Genomic DNA, 15,118 nt, shown 5'->3' on the forward strand with positions numbered 1-15,118 from the left:
CACAGAAGAGGGGATTGAAAGTATATTAGAAAACATGTACGAAGGTCGGGTTATTCATTTATGGTCGTCGATACCGACTATACATGTGGGTCTCAGGACCAAGTTGATATGATAGCTAATGAGTGTACCACGTATGATCTTATGCAAAATCTGAATACGAATACAAATATGAATATATAACTGAATCTATTTCTGATTTGAAATCTGAATATGCATAAGACTCTGTTTTCAATAAGAATATATTTTTGATATAAACTCTGATTTCTAACTCCATGCTGGGCATAATTCATTAAAACACTTCACTTAGTTATTATTCACTGGGCTCTAGCTCACTGTATTATTTGTATGTATGTAGGTGAGCAGGCATGTGACCAGGCCTGAGATACTGCCTGTCGAGTTTTGGTGTCAGCCAGCCATCACGCCTCTCGTGGAGGTTCCCTTTTGAGATCTACCCAAGTTTTTGTGTCCTTGGGACTTTTGTACTTTCTAAATGTTTATGTCTGGTATGAACACGTTTGAGAGCTTGTGTAAGTGGCTTGGGTGATGTAAGACTACTGTATTTTCGACGCCACATCTGTATGTATATATATATGTATATGAAAAGTTTAAATTTCTTGTCCCATGTATGTCTGCACAGCTCTATGGACTATGTAGGTTTGTATATTTGCTTCTACGGCCCCTGTTATATATATTATTCTGTTAAGAGGCTTTCGGTAATCCATGGATTACTGGTTGGTTACGATGCTAAACCCATAGGGGCAGGTTTGGGTCGTGACACCCGAGGATGTCTTCTAATGTCTTGGAATCTTTGTTCTACATGACAAATGTGGCTCTAGCATCTCTGAGTTCTTTATCTTTTTGACCAACCATCTCTTCCAATGTAGCTTATGACATCTCAAGGTTTTCAATCTTTTCTTCATATATGGCATATATTTTTTAAAGTTCATTCCTTTCAGTCTCACAAGATAGAAGTTTCCCACATAGATCTTGCTTGTCATTAGAGATCTTGATGACATTCTACTTTGTTGTTGCAATTTCTCCTTTTAGCTTAACATTCTTGCTTTCATATGCTTTGACCTTGAGAATGAGTTTGTCACTAATCTTGGACAAATTCAGAGATTCATCGTAAAGCTTTTCATAAGCTTGTTGTAGGTCATCACCATCAATCTCATCGTTGTCTTCCTAGTTCACATTATCTTCTTTTTGCTCCTCTTTCTCCTGGATCTCATCTAGTCGAGCAACTAAAGCATGAAGATAGATAGATAGTGGTGATGATGACTCTCCTCTTTCATGAAATTGACTTAGAATGTCCCATGCATCTTCGGCCTTTGTGCAGTGAGCAATCCGTTAGCGTTCTTTATCAGAAATTGCTTCACAACTGGTAGACAGAACTCTTTGATAGCTCAGATTGTTAGTGCTCTCAACATCCTCGTCAATGGCTTGCTAGCTCGCAGGGTTGTTAGCTCTCAGAAACATCCTCATTCTGATATTACAGAACAAGTAATTACTCCCATCAAAGGTAGGAGCACGGTGCAGATTATGACCTCAAGCAAATTCCACTGGCTCTGGAGGAGGTTGAGTGAGAATGGACCAGAATGCCATGGAAGTACTATCTCCATCTTCACCGGATTCGGTTTCTTCGGGTTCTTGCTCTGACCCGCTTTCATTATCCAAAGTCATTGTATAGACTTTCTTCTGATTCTTTTTCGATGGACATTCAAGAGCAATATGCCCAAACCCTTGACATTCATAACACTTGACCCCTTGCCCCTTCATAATCTTCTTTTTAGTTTTTTGAGCAAGTTTTGGTGGAAAAGTTTTGGGTTTTTCATTATTCTTATCTTTTGAAATAGGGTTCTTGAAATTAGGCTTCTTTTTCTTTAAATTTTTTTGAACTGTTTAGTAAACATAGCCGTCATCTCGGACTCTAGATCAAACTTAGTCTCAGGAGTTTTTGCAGTCTCATGAGTACTAGTGAAAGCCACACTATCTTTTTGTTTTTTCTTAGAAATCTAGTGGGCTTCATAAGTCTGCAAGTTTCCAACCAACTGATCAAGCTTGAGGGTATCAACATTCTGAGCCTCCTCAATTGCTGTCACTTTTGATTAGAACCTCTCGGGTAAAGACCTCAAAATTTTTCCAACAACCTTAGCTTCAGGGATTTTTTTATCGAGTGTGAAACAAGAATTCACAATGTCACTAAGTTTAGCATAAAAATCATCAACGTCTCATCATCACGCATAAAAAGAGTTTAAAAGGCTAAGGTGAGAGGTTGAAGTTTTGACCTTTTAACAGAAGTAGTACCCTCGTAAATTGTTTCAAGAATGTCCCAAGCCTTTTTTGCTACCTTATACGTGCGAATACGACGAAACTCTTTAGGTGTGACAGAGCAAAAAAGAGAATTGAGAGCCTTGTTGTTCCAACTCGAGTTTTGATAGTCGAATGCATCCCATTTATCAAGGGGTTTGGGAATATCAACACCATCAATGGTGACAATAGGTTCACTCCACTCATAGATTACACAGTGTCAAAATTTCTCATCGATAGATTTTAAAAACGCTTTCATATGAACTTTCCAATAAGAATAGTTTGTACCATCAAGTAATGAAGGTCTATAGGTCAAGTTACCTTCGCGAATTGAATCCATATCACCAATCACACAAAATCACACGCCTATAGTTTTGATAAAAATAAAGAGTGACCTGCTCTAATACCAATTGAAAAACTTAAGTGATTCGTGATTAGATCAAGATTTAATTTTACCCGTTCCCAAACAATTAAAACTAACAATCTAAATCATCAAGCACGTACGAACGTGATTTAGATTGTTGTTTCAAAAAATAATAAACCGACACAAACGATTTTTACGTGTAAAAATCACAAAAAAAAAACACCTCCAATTATGATAAAAAAAACCACGGGTGAAACGCTACAAATCAATCTACTACTAAAGAAAGAAAGATTACAAAGATACCAAACAAATTATCCAAACGCTTCCAATTTGTCTTCAAATATTTTGTATATCTTTCACTGCAACCTTCATCTCGAAATTGGTTAGACTGATGTTGAATCCACAACATCCATTGTCAAATCAACGACTACACACAACATCAAACTCCTTCGATTACTCTGTGCTTGAATTTCGGATTCCACCGAAGAAGAACACTTTTGAAGAAGATCACTCAAACAATTCTTTGATGTATATCAATCAATTATGTGAGTTTAATACTCAAGCAAGTATCAAAGGAAAACTATCAAACTAGCCCCAAAACAGATCTAGGAGTGTTAATCCTAAAAAAAGACTTAAATACATATATATAGAAAATAAGGGCCGCGTACCCTGCTCGAGCGCAGAACTTTCTGCTCGAGCGGAGTCACTAAAATGCGTGCGACAAAACAGGTCTCACGCTCAAGCGCTAGAATTCATGCTCGAGCATGAAAACACACTTTCCAGTATTTGTGCAGACAAGCTCAACTACTGGGACAGTACAAAATCCGCTCGAACGCAAATGTTCCCGCTCGAGCAAGAAGACCAAAACAAAAGAAAAACATACAACTTTATTAAATCGAGTTTGTTTGCGGAATTGACAACTAAGGACCTAACAAGAATCAATGTCAATAAGTAGAATTTTTTTTCACTTGTTCGATGAAATTAAGAGGGTTTCCAAACCACTCTGTTAAAAGTTGAACACAACAAAGAGAAAATTTGATAGGTTTATCCCCCCCTCCCAAAAAAAAAAATGGTTATTAAATTCCACCTAATCTAGTGTCATATAGCAAATTGTGATCAAGGTGATCAAATAACCAAAGAATTCTAATTCTTCATTTTCCTGTGTGAATTTGAATATGTCATGGGAGAATAATAAAACAATTTTTTTATTGATACATCAGTGATCGTATTCACGGTGGAGTCTTTATAAATTTAAGGGCAAATTACATATACACCCCTCGAGGTTTGGTAAAATTACAGATACCCCCTGAGGTTTCGAAAATTACATCCCGCCCCCTGAGGTTTGTATTTTCATAACAATTTACCCCCTGAGGTTTATATTTCATAACAAATTACCCCCTAATTTCTTATGTAAATATAGTATTCAGGGGGGAATTTGTAATTTCTCAAACCTCAGGGGGTATTTGTAATTTAACCAAATCTCGAGGGGTGTATATGTAATTTGCCCTAAATTTTTAAGTGTGTCATGTGATAAATAATTAAATATAACCTATTTTTTGTTTGCTATATTCTACGTTGTAGTGAGGGGAAAGAGTTTTGACTTTAGCATAATTTGAACCTTATATTTATGAGTAGTAATATACACACGCAAAAAAGTGTACAGAATCTGAATACATAATGATGTATTTGCATTGGAACCATTTTAAAACAAAATACTTATTTAAATGATATTTAAGGGTGGATTATATTAACGATTTTTATAATTTGAGACTTGTATCATTTTGATTTTTAATTTTTTAATTATGACACATTTGACCCTTAATTTTGAATTGTATTCTAAATAAGGACAATTGAAAATACTATTGCTCAATTTCAAAGATAAAATTGTCAATTTGATTAAATATAGACCAGTTTAAGAAAAATATATATCAAAAAAATATTTTTAAATTTTTAAAAATTATTTATACCTACCAAAGATAAAATTATATCAAATTAATAAATCTTTTACATATTTATTTATTTTTACCAAATTAATTTTTAATATATGTTTAGATGATGATATAATGAGTGGTTGTTTTTGTTTTTATTTTCATTAAATTATTTTCTATTTTTCAAAAGTTAAATATGGCGATAACTTTGATACCATTATTAAATTAATCCATTAAATCAAAAAATCCAAAACTAAAAATATTTCATATATTAAATATATCGATTATACATTAAAAACTTAACAATCACCCATTTTATGATCATCATTCAAACACATAATAAGAATTAATTTGGTAAAAATAAATAAATAAATGTGTAAAAGATTTATTAATTTTACATAATTTTATCTTTGATGTATAGAAATAATTTTTAAAGTTCAAAAATATTTTTTTGACATTTATTTTTATCAAATTAGTTTACATTTTATCAAATTGACAACTTTGCCCTTGAAATTAAGTAATGATATATTCAATTGTCCTTATTTGAAACAAGATTCAAAATTTAGAGTCAAATGTGTCACAATTGAAAAGTCAAAAATCAGAGTGACACGAACTCCAAACTATAAGCACTGTTAATATAATTCACTGAATATTTAATTATAAAAATATCATAATTATATCATTTTGACAACAAATTTTATATAAAAATTGTATAATCATTATTGTTTCCCTCCTTTAATTTGGTGAAACATAGAACAATCAACCAAAAAGATAAACAGGCTCCGAAAGGCTAAAACTCCAACAAAAAAATGTCTCATTCTAAAATCAAGAAGGTCCTGGATTAGACCAATTTCAACATCAAAACAAGTAATATCTCATTTCATGATGTTCTATGGCAAGCAAGCCCCCCAACATGTCAACATGTTCTTTTACTTAAAAGCAGGGGCTAACGTATTTGGTTTGAAAATTTGAAAAATGATTTGAAAAAAAATAAATAAATAAAATATAAATAAAATATATTTATATTTTACTTAATTTCATACAATTTTTTTTTTAAATATCTGCTTAAATCTTTCAATAAAATACAATATTAAAAAATAACAAATTCAAAAAGCTTTTATACTTTACAAGAACCATTTTAAGCCAACTTCATAGACGCCCCCCCCTTCAAAACACACACACACAAAATGGTTGCTGTTTTCAACGAAGAGCTCTTGTGTTGGTACGTCATCACCCTCAAACTCAAAGAAATTGTTGATGCTGGAATCCAAAACTTACAGAGTCCTACAACCACCGGATCAATCTCATTCCTGGAACAACAATCTCAACAACCACTATCCGATTCGCTGCAAATTGCAATCAAAGGTGATGATCAAACGGACAATTTCGAAGAGGGTGGCAAGTCACCAGAATCCGATTGGGTGATCAACATCAAAGAAAAACTGGAACAAGCCCGCCAAGACGATGAGGTCGGTGCTTGGGCCAAGATATGCATCTACAGAGTTCCTCAGTGCCTACGAGATGGCGATGAGAGGGCTTACATCCCCCAGACCGTCTCCGTGGGGCCCTACCACCATGGCAGGCGGCGTCTCCGGGGGATGGACCGCCACAAGTGGCAGGCCCTCCACCACATCTTGAAGCGCACGCATCAAGACATAAAGGTGTTTTTAGATTCCATGAAAGAGCTCGAGGAAAAAGTGCGCGCGTGTTACGAGGGGCAAATCAGCCATAGCAGCAATGAATCTGTGGAAATGATGTGCTTGATGGATGCTTCGTACTGGAACTTTTCCAGGTGCGGTGGAGGAGCTTAAGAAGTTGGGTTACTCGAGAAACGATCTAGTATTCGCAATGCGTGGATTGACGCGCTCGATCCAATGCGATATGATCATGCTCGAGAACCAGCTTCCTTTATTCCTCCTCGACCGCCTCTTGGGGCTCCAGTATGGCCAACCACACCAAAGAGGCTTGGTGGTAAAGCTAGCCATCCGATTTTTCGACCCATTAATTGTTAGGGAAAAATAATGATTTTTCACAAGTAAATCAATTAATGAAAATGAAAATTAATGTGAAAAAATTAAATCAAAAGCAACACAAGAATTTTACGTGGTTTTCTCAATGTGAGGTATGTCCACGGGATCGAAATTTGATTCCACAATCAATCAAAAAGTTTCCAAACAATTACAAATGAGACACGAATGGTCTCACAAAACCACCCTTAGGTGAATTCTAAATAATCACAAATAAACAAGAGGAAAGACCTTACCAAATAGATAAACCAAAATCTTCAGAAACCAAAGTTGTAGAAGATCCAAAATAATACTCCAAATCAACCCACACAAAGCAGCCGAATATTCACACCAACAGTAGCCGAAAATCAAGAATTGATTCCATCAAATTTTACCTAAGCACTATCTCACCACTCAATTGATCAAAAAGTGCTGTTGCTGCTTCACTCAACTTTGGGAAAAACAAATATAATTAGGCCACTGTTGACTCTCTCCGAAAACAAAGCCATATATATATAGTTGGGTCTTAAGTTTGTTTTATCAAACTTTAATTGTATCCAAATTGAATTGGGTCTCTAAATTAGATATAATATATTAAAATATATTATACCCAAACCAAAATAAATTAAAATTCTATTTCCAAAACCAATTGGGTCTCAAACTCCAATAAGAAGATATACCCCAACAATTCTCCCCCTAGCGACTTAGGTGGAGACATCAACCATACCCGCCAAAGTTCGACACTTCAAATGTTTGTCCCTCGACAAAGTCTTTGTCAACATATCCGAAATATTATCATCTATGTGAACCTTTTCGAGTTGCAACAATTTCGAATCTAACACATCACGAATTCAATGGTATCTCACATCAATGTGTTTCAATCTCGAATGAAAAGTAAAATTTTTACTCAAGTGAATAGCATTTGACTATCACAATAAAGCACATACTTTTCTTGCTTCAAACCCAACTCTTGCAAAAATTTCTACAACCATAACTCTTCTTTGCAAGCTTCCGTAATGGCAATAAATTCAGCTTCGGTAGTTGAGAGAGCAACACATTTTTGTAATTTAGATTGCCATGCCACAGCTCTCCCTACAAATGTCATCAAATACCCTGAAATAGATTTCCTAGAATCAACATCACCGACTATGTCAGAATCCATGAACCCATCAAGCATTGGCTTACCATCCCCAAAACACAAACATACCTTCGAAGTCCCTCAAAGATACCTTAGAATCCATTTTACCACTGCCCAATGTTCTTTACCCGGATTAGAAAGAAAACGACTCACCACGCCAACGGCGTGAGCAATATCCGGCCTTGTACAAACCGTGGCATACATCAAAGAACCAACTGCTGAAGCATAAGGAATTTTCAACATCTCTTCCTTGTCTTTCTCACTTGTAGGACATTGATTCAAACTAAGTTTGAAGTGACCTGCAAGTGGACAACCAACCGGCTTTGCTTTATTCATGTTGAACCTCTCAAGACCTTTCTTAATGTAGCTTTCTTGAGACAACTAAATCAGCCCCTCTTTGCGATCACGAACAATTTTCATACCAAGTATTTGCTTTGCCGGTCCCAAATATTTCATAACAAAAGATTTACTCAACTCTAACTTCAACTTGTTAATCATGGTAGAATCTTGACCCACAATTAACATGTCATCAACATAAAGCAAAAGAATAATAAATTTACCATCCGGAAAATTTTTCACAAACACACATGGTCTGAAGTGGTTTTAGAAAAACCATTATTTATCATGAAAGAGTCAAATTTTTTGAACCATTGCCGCGTAGCTTGCTTGAGACCATACAAACTTTTCTTCAATTTGCAAACAAATTTCTCTTTCCCTGTCTCTACAAAACCTTCTAGTTGCCCCATGTAAATTTTTTCTTCTTCAAGGTCACCATGACGAAATGCGGTCTTCATATCAAGTTGCTCAACTTCAAGGTTCATACTTGCAGCCATGCCAAGTACAACCCGAATAGAAGACATCTTCACAACCGGCGAGAAAATCTCATCAAAGTCAATGCCTTTCTTTTGCCCAAAGCCTTTCACAACAAGACGTGCTTTGTAACTCAGATTCTTGCCATCATTCTTCAATTTGAAGACCCACTTATTTTTCAGAATTTTCCTCCCTTTAGGCAACTTCACTAAATCATAAATCTAGTTTTCAAGCAAGGAATTCATCTTCTCGTCCATGGCCTTTTTCCAATCACCTTTCTTTGCATACTCAATTGCTTCTTAGTACCTCTCAGGCTCCCCTTGATCGGAAATCAACAAAAATTCATTGGGAGGATACTTTCTTGAAGGTTGTCGGTCCCTTGTAGATTTCCTCAACTCAAGTTGTGGTGGCAGTTCTTGAGTTGGATGTTTTTCCTCAATTTCGGGCTCAACTTCATTTTGAATAGCATCATCATCTACATCTTCAAGAGGTGGCTGCATCTCTCCCCCATTTTCATCATCAACTGAAGATGAATGAGATGGATCCATGTCAATGAGATCACTAGTTTTTGGCTCTGGTTGATCACCTTTGCCAAAGTCTTCAATTGTTTGGTCTTCAAGAAACACAATATCACGGCTTCGAATAACTTTCTTGTCCACCGGATCCCACAATCCATAACCAAATTCATCACGCCCATAGCCAAGAAAAATACATTGTCTTGACTTGCTATCAAGCTTGGACCTCTCATCCTTTGGAATGTGAACAAAAGCTCGGCAACCAAACATTCTCAAGTGCTCATAAGACACATATTTATCGGTCCAAACTCTTTCAGGAACATCATTATTCAAAGGATATGAAAGAGACAAATTGATCACGTCAACTGCTGTCTTCAGTGCCTCACCCCAAAAGGATCTTGGCAATTTAGCTTGTGAAAGCAAACACCTTGTTCTTTCCACAATGGTGTGGTTCATCCTCTCGGCAACGCCATTTTGTTGAGGAGTCTTCTTAACTGTCTTTTGATGCCGAATACCTTGGCTGCGACAATACTCATCAAATGGCCCAATGTATTCACCACCATTGTCTGATCGGATGCACTTCAATTTCTGCCCTGTTTCTCTTTCAACCATGACCTGAAAATACTTAAATACTTCTAGAACTTGATCTTTAGTTTTTAATAGAAAAGCCCAAACTTTCCTTGAATAATCATCAATGAAAGTAGCAAAATAAAGTGTACCACTATGTGTTCTAACTTTCAAAGGACCACAACCATCCGAATGAATCAACTCCAGAACATTTTCTTTTCTAGAAGCAACATTTTTCTGAAAAGAAACTCTATGTTGTTTACCCGCCAAACAATGAACACAAGTTTTAAGATGTGTACCTTTCAAACCGGGTAGAAACTCTTTTTTAAACAAAACTTACAGCCCCTTTTCACTCATGTGCCCAAGTCGCTTGTGCCACAATTCAGTAGAAGTATCATATTCAAGTGCATTGACAACACCTTTACAAATTTTTCCTTACATCGAATAAAGTGTATGAGTCTTCTTGCACTTAGCCACCACCAAAGAACCCTTTGTGAGCTTCCATATTCCATCACCAAATTTGTTGTTGAAGCCTTCATCATCTAACTTTCCAGTAGAGATCAAATTGAGGCGAATGTCGGGAACATGCCTCACATCTTTAAGCAACAACTTGCAGCCCAAATTTGTTTCCAAGCAAACATCACCCATGCCAATAATTTTGGACAAACCTTCATTACCCATTCGAACAAAACCATAATCTCCTTCGGTGTAGGTAGTGAAGAAATCAACATGAGAAGTCACATGAAAAGAAGCACCAGAATCAATCACCCAATTGCTCTCTTGGCCCACAAAATTGATACAATCATCTTCACAAACGACCATGAGATCATCGGTAGTAACTGCCGTTGTGTCTTCTTGCTTCTTATCCACACTTTTTTCACGCTTTTTCTCCTTGTTCTTGAGCTTTTGGCATTCTCGCTGCATGTGCCCTTTCTCATGGCAATAATAACACTCAATGTCTTTCTTTGAAAAAGAACCATCTCTTGATTTGTCACAGCTTTGATCACGACCATGAGGAGTCTTACTCCTCCCCCTTGTTTTGCTTCGGCCTCTCACAACAAATGCTTCTGAATGAGAGGAACCCGCTGATTTTTTTCTAGTTTCTTCATTCAACAGGCTACTAGTGACTTGGCCCATTGTGACAACTCCATCAGGCGCCGAATTACTAACGGTTACAACCAAGGTCTCCCAACTTTCGGACAAAGAACTAAGTAGCATCAAAGCATGTAACTCATCATCAAAAGCAATTTTCATAGAAGCAAGTTGGTTAACAATACTTTTTATTTCATTTAGATGTTCCGGAATAGGGCTGCCCTCTTTATATTTTAAATTAACCAACTTACGAAACAGAAAGACTTTATTTGTGGCTGATTTTCTATCATAAAGACTCTCTAATTTTTTTCATAAATCATGTGTCGAAGTTTCAGTAGCAACATAATGAAACACACTGTCATCAATCCATTGACGGATAACACCAACGGCTTTTCGATTAAAGCTTTTCCATTCATCATCTTTCATACACCCGGGTTTGCCACTATCACCCTCAATGAGTCCATACAAATCTTTACAAAATAATAGGTCCTCCATTTTAGTTTTTCAAGTTACCCAATTACTTTCATTGAAGCTAGATATACGACCCACATTCCCCTCTATTGATTTACACAAATAAATAGACTCAAATAAACCGTAAGCTCTGATACCAGTTGTTAGGGAAAAACAATGATTTTCCACAAGTAAATCAATCAATGGGAATAAAAACTAATGCGAAAAAATTAAATCAAAAGCAACACAAGAATTTTACGTGGTTCCCTCAATGTGAGGTACGTCCACGGGATCGAAATCCGATTCCACTATCAACCAAAAAGTTTCCAAATAATTACAAACGAGGCACAAATAGTCTCACAAAACCACCCTTAGGTGAATTCCAAATACTCACAAATAAACAAAAGGAAAGACCTCACCAAATAGATAAACCAAAATCTTCAGAAACCAAAGTTGTAGAAGACCAAAAATAATACTCCAAATCAACCCACACAAAGCAGCCGAATATTCACACCAACAGTAGCCGAAAATCAAGAATTGATTCTACCAAATTTCACCTAAGCACTATCTCACCAATCGAGCCATTGAGCAAAACCGATCAGAATAAGTTGGTTTCATCGCTCGGCCACGGAACCAACACCGACACCGCCGCCACCTTTGATCCTTTTTCGGACCCAGGCGGGGCTCATTGCCTCTACGTTTTCCGGCGAAGTTTGTTGGGGACCGAGCCCAAACCCGAGTCGAGAGTGTGGATCAATGGGTGGTCGCATGCGAGTAGGGTGGTGGATAAGAAGAGGCAGCAGCTGATTCATTGTGTGACTGAGCTGAGTGAAGCAGGGATTAAGTTTAGGAGGAGAAAGACTGATCGATTCTGAGACATTAAATTCAAGGATGGGGTTCTCAAGATTCCTAGGTTGTTGATCCATGATGGTAATCAGCGCGCTTGGTTAGAGTTTTTCAAAAACTAATTTTACTTTCTTATTTTATTTTATTTTATTTTATTTGTTTATATTGAATTTTTTTTAATATTTTAAGTAATTTTTTTTTTACTTTTTAGAGATACCTAACATAAATATACCTAAAAAATAAAAAAATTGTAAAAAAAACATTTTAAAAATTCACTAAATATAAAAAATACAAAAAAAAAACAAAAATTCAGTACATTTTTTAGATTTTTATGTATTTATTAATTTTTTAAAATATTTTTTCACAAATTTTTACATTTTAGATACATCTAAGCAAGGTGTATCTAAAAAAGTATAAAAAAAAAAACAGGAAAATCCTCTCTACCCCTTTGTAGAGATCACCAATGTGTCCTGTTAGCCATTCTGCGCGAGGAGGCTATAACCTAGGAACTTGCCCCGACCTCCCAAGACAAGTTCCACTTAACTCAATTTTTAAAAAACTTAATCTAAAAAATTCAAACCAAACACACTGAATGTTATTCTTTTGCCAAATAAAAACTGAATGTTAAGCATAAATATTGGGATGAAATTGATAGATAATTAATAGTGTGGATGCAATTTGAGAGTATTTAGCATACCAAACGGAATATACTAGCTAGCTAACACAAGTTATATAAAATAGGAAATTGGAGTTCAATGCCTTTGTGAAAATTTGAGAGAAATTGCTGCGCTCTTAAAATTATTTTTTATCGTTAACTAAATTTATGATTGAAACAAATCTATGTATTTGCAGAGTGAAATAATTTTAAAATAAAACTCAATTAACTCACAATGTCTCTTTTAAAGTGGAGTTTGACATTAAGGTTTTTTTTTTTTTTTTTGTGTGTGTTTTTTTTTTTTTTTGACTTTCATAAAATCTAAAAAAATTGTAGAAAAATTTCTTTTTTCATTAGTGGTAAAGTTCTTTTTTATATATATATAATTTTTTTAGCTCTTCTGACATAAGCTTTTTTGCCTTCTGACTTAAAAAAAATATAATAAATAAATAAATAAAAGAAAATAGTTAATCCTAAACAGGACTTTGGTGCTCACTATTTGAACCATATCACTTATTGAATTGTCCAAAATAACCATATATGAACAATACGCAAACAAAGGGAAAACTAGTGTCGAAATGTTTTCCAAAAGTGTTTTCGTGTATTGGAAGAAGATGCACTATGAAAAATGCTAAAAATTCATAATTTAAAACTCACAAATTATACATATTTAACAAGCGAGAATGTAACATTAATTTTAATATCACATCTAAACCAACAACAAAGATGGGAAAATATATAGAGTAGAAAACAGATGAACCAAAATATTCAAATTTTGAAAATCATTTGGAACACTAAAAACTTGTAACGTACATTTAAATGTAATAAACATAATTTTATTTTTATTAAAATTTTCTAAACAGGTACCAAGTCCCTCTTCCTCAACCTCATCGCCTTCGAGCAGTGTCAACTCGATTGCAGCAACGACATAACCTCTTACATGATCTTCATGGACAACCTCATCAACTCCCCGGCCGACGTAGCTTACCTTCATTACCACGGCATAATCGAGCACGGGCTCGGCAGTGGTGCCGAGGTGGCCAACCTCTTCAACCGCCTCTGCGAAGAGGTGGCTTTCGACATCAACGACAGTTATCTTTCCCGGTTGTCTGAGCAAGTGAACAAGTATTACACTGACCGGTGGAACGCTTGGCGGGCGAGCTTGAAGCATAACTATTTTAACCATCCCTGGGCTATCATCTCCTTTGTTGCGGCTGTGGTGTTGTTGGTGCTTACTTTTGCTCAGACCTTTTATGCTGTTTATGGCTATTACAATCCCCGTTAATTTTTTTTATTTTATTTTAAATATGAATCATTTACATATATTACATTGTTTTTGTTTCTTTTACTTTGTAAATGTTTCCATGGATCGTTTGGATTGTTTTTTTATTTAAATTACACTATTGGATTATAATGAAAGATTGATTGCATTATAACTAATCAATCATCTTGTGATTTTCTGACAAACGTTACTGAAAATTCCTCTAATGACATTCTTGCCATCAAACTTAATCTATGATCTACTTTTCATCTCAATTGAAAAATGATATACCATGATAATTTTTATATAAAATTTGTTTTCAAATGATATAAGAGTGGTAAACTTGTAATTATAATGATGATTATTGTGTTTTTAAATAAAACAATTACAATAAATCATATCATTCTAATATAATAATTTCATATAATTTTTTTTAATAATTTGCATGTCATTACTTTTCTGAATAACTTGCACAAAGCTTGTACACACATCCAACCATCTCTTTTCAAAATGAAAGTAACTTGTACAAAGCATGTACACACATCCAACGATCCAACGATCTCTTTTCAAAATGAAAGTAACTTGTACAAAGCATGTACACACATCCAACGATCTCTTTTCAAAATGAAAGTAACTTGTACAAAGCATGTACACACACATCCAACCATCTCTTTTCAAAATGAAAGTAAGCCTATGTTTGGGACATTGGGTTTGAGGATTTTTTTTTTACTAAAATTGTCACAAAAAACAAAATAGATTTTTTAATCCAATAAAATAAAACATCACAAACAGCCCATAATCATTACATTCTTTCTCTCACAAAAAGTCAAAAGTCCTTCCCAAACTAAGCTTTTTAACTCTAGGCTAAAATAGCTAAAAAAACTAAAAAGGCAACTCACATCCCAAACGAAGCCTAACTTATCTTTGGTTAGACTTGTGACTTGACCAGTGTAGTCTAATTTATTGGCCCAAAAATACATCATGTGAAGATGATATGATATGTTCATCTTTTACCCTTATACACGAAATCATTAAAAAAAATAAAATAAAATAAAAAATAGTTAAATTGATCAGACAATTATAATTATGTGATTTTATCATGTTTATTGTTTTAAAAAATGTGCAACAAATATAATTTTAAAAAAAATACTATATTTTAACTCTCAAATCCTTTTGATT

General features: G+C 34.9%; 1 pseudogene; it reads left to right on the plus strand.

The window, feature by feature from the left end:
- Positions 1 to 5,777: 5,777 nt before the first annotated feature.
- On the plus strand, positions 5,778 to 13,963 carry LOC114293413 (UPF0481 protein At3g47200-like; annotated as a pseudogene).
- Positions 13,964 to 15,118: the final 1,155 nt, after the last annotated feature.

This window comes from Camellia sinensis, chromosome 4 (assembly GCF_055761805.1).
Source record: "Camellia sinensis isolate YWXY chromosome 4, ASM5576180v1, whole genome shotgun sequence".
In the NCBI taxonomy this organism is placed as follows: Eukaryota; Viridiplantae; Streptophyta; class Magnoliopsida; order Ericales; family Theaceae; genus Camellia; species Camellia sinensis.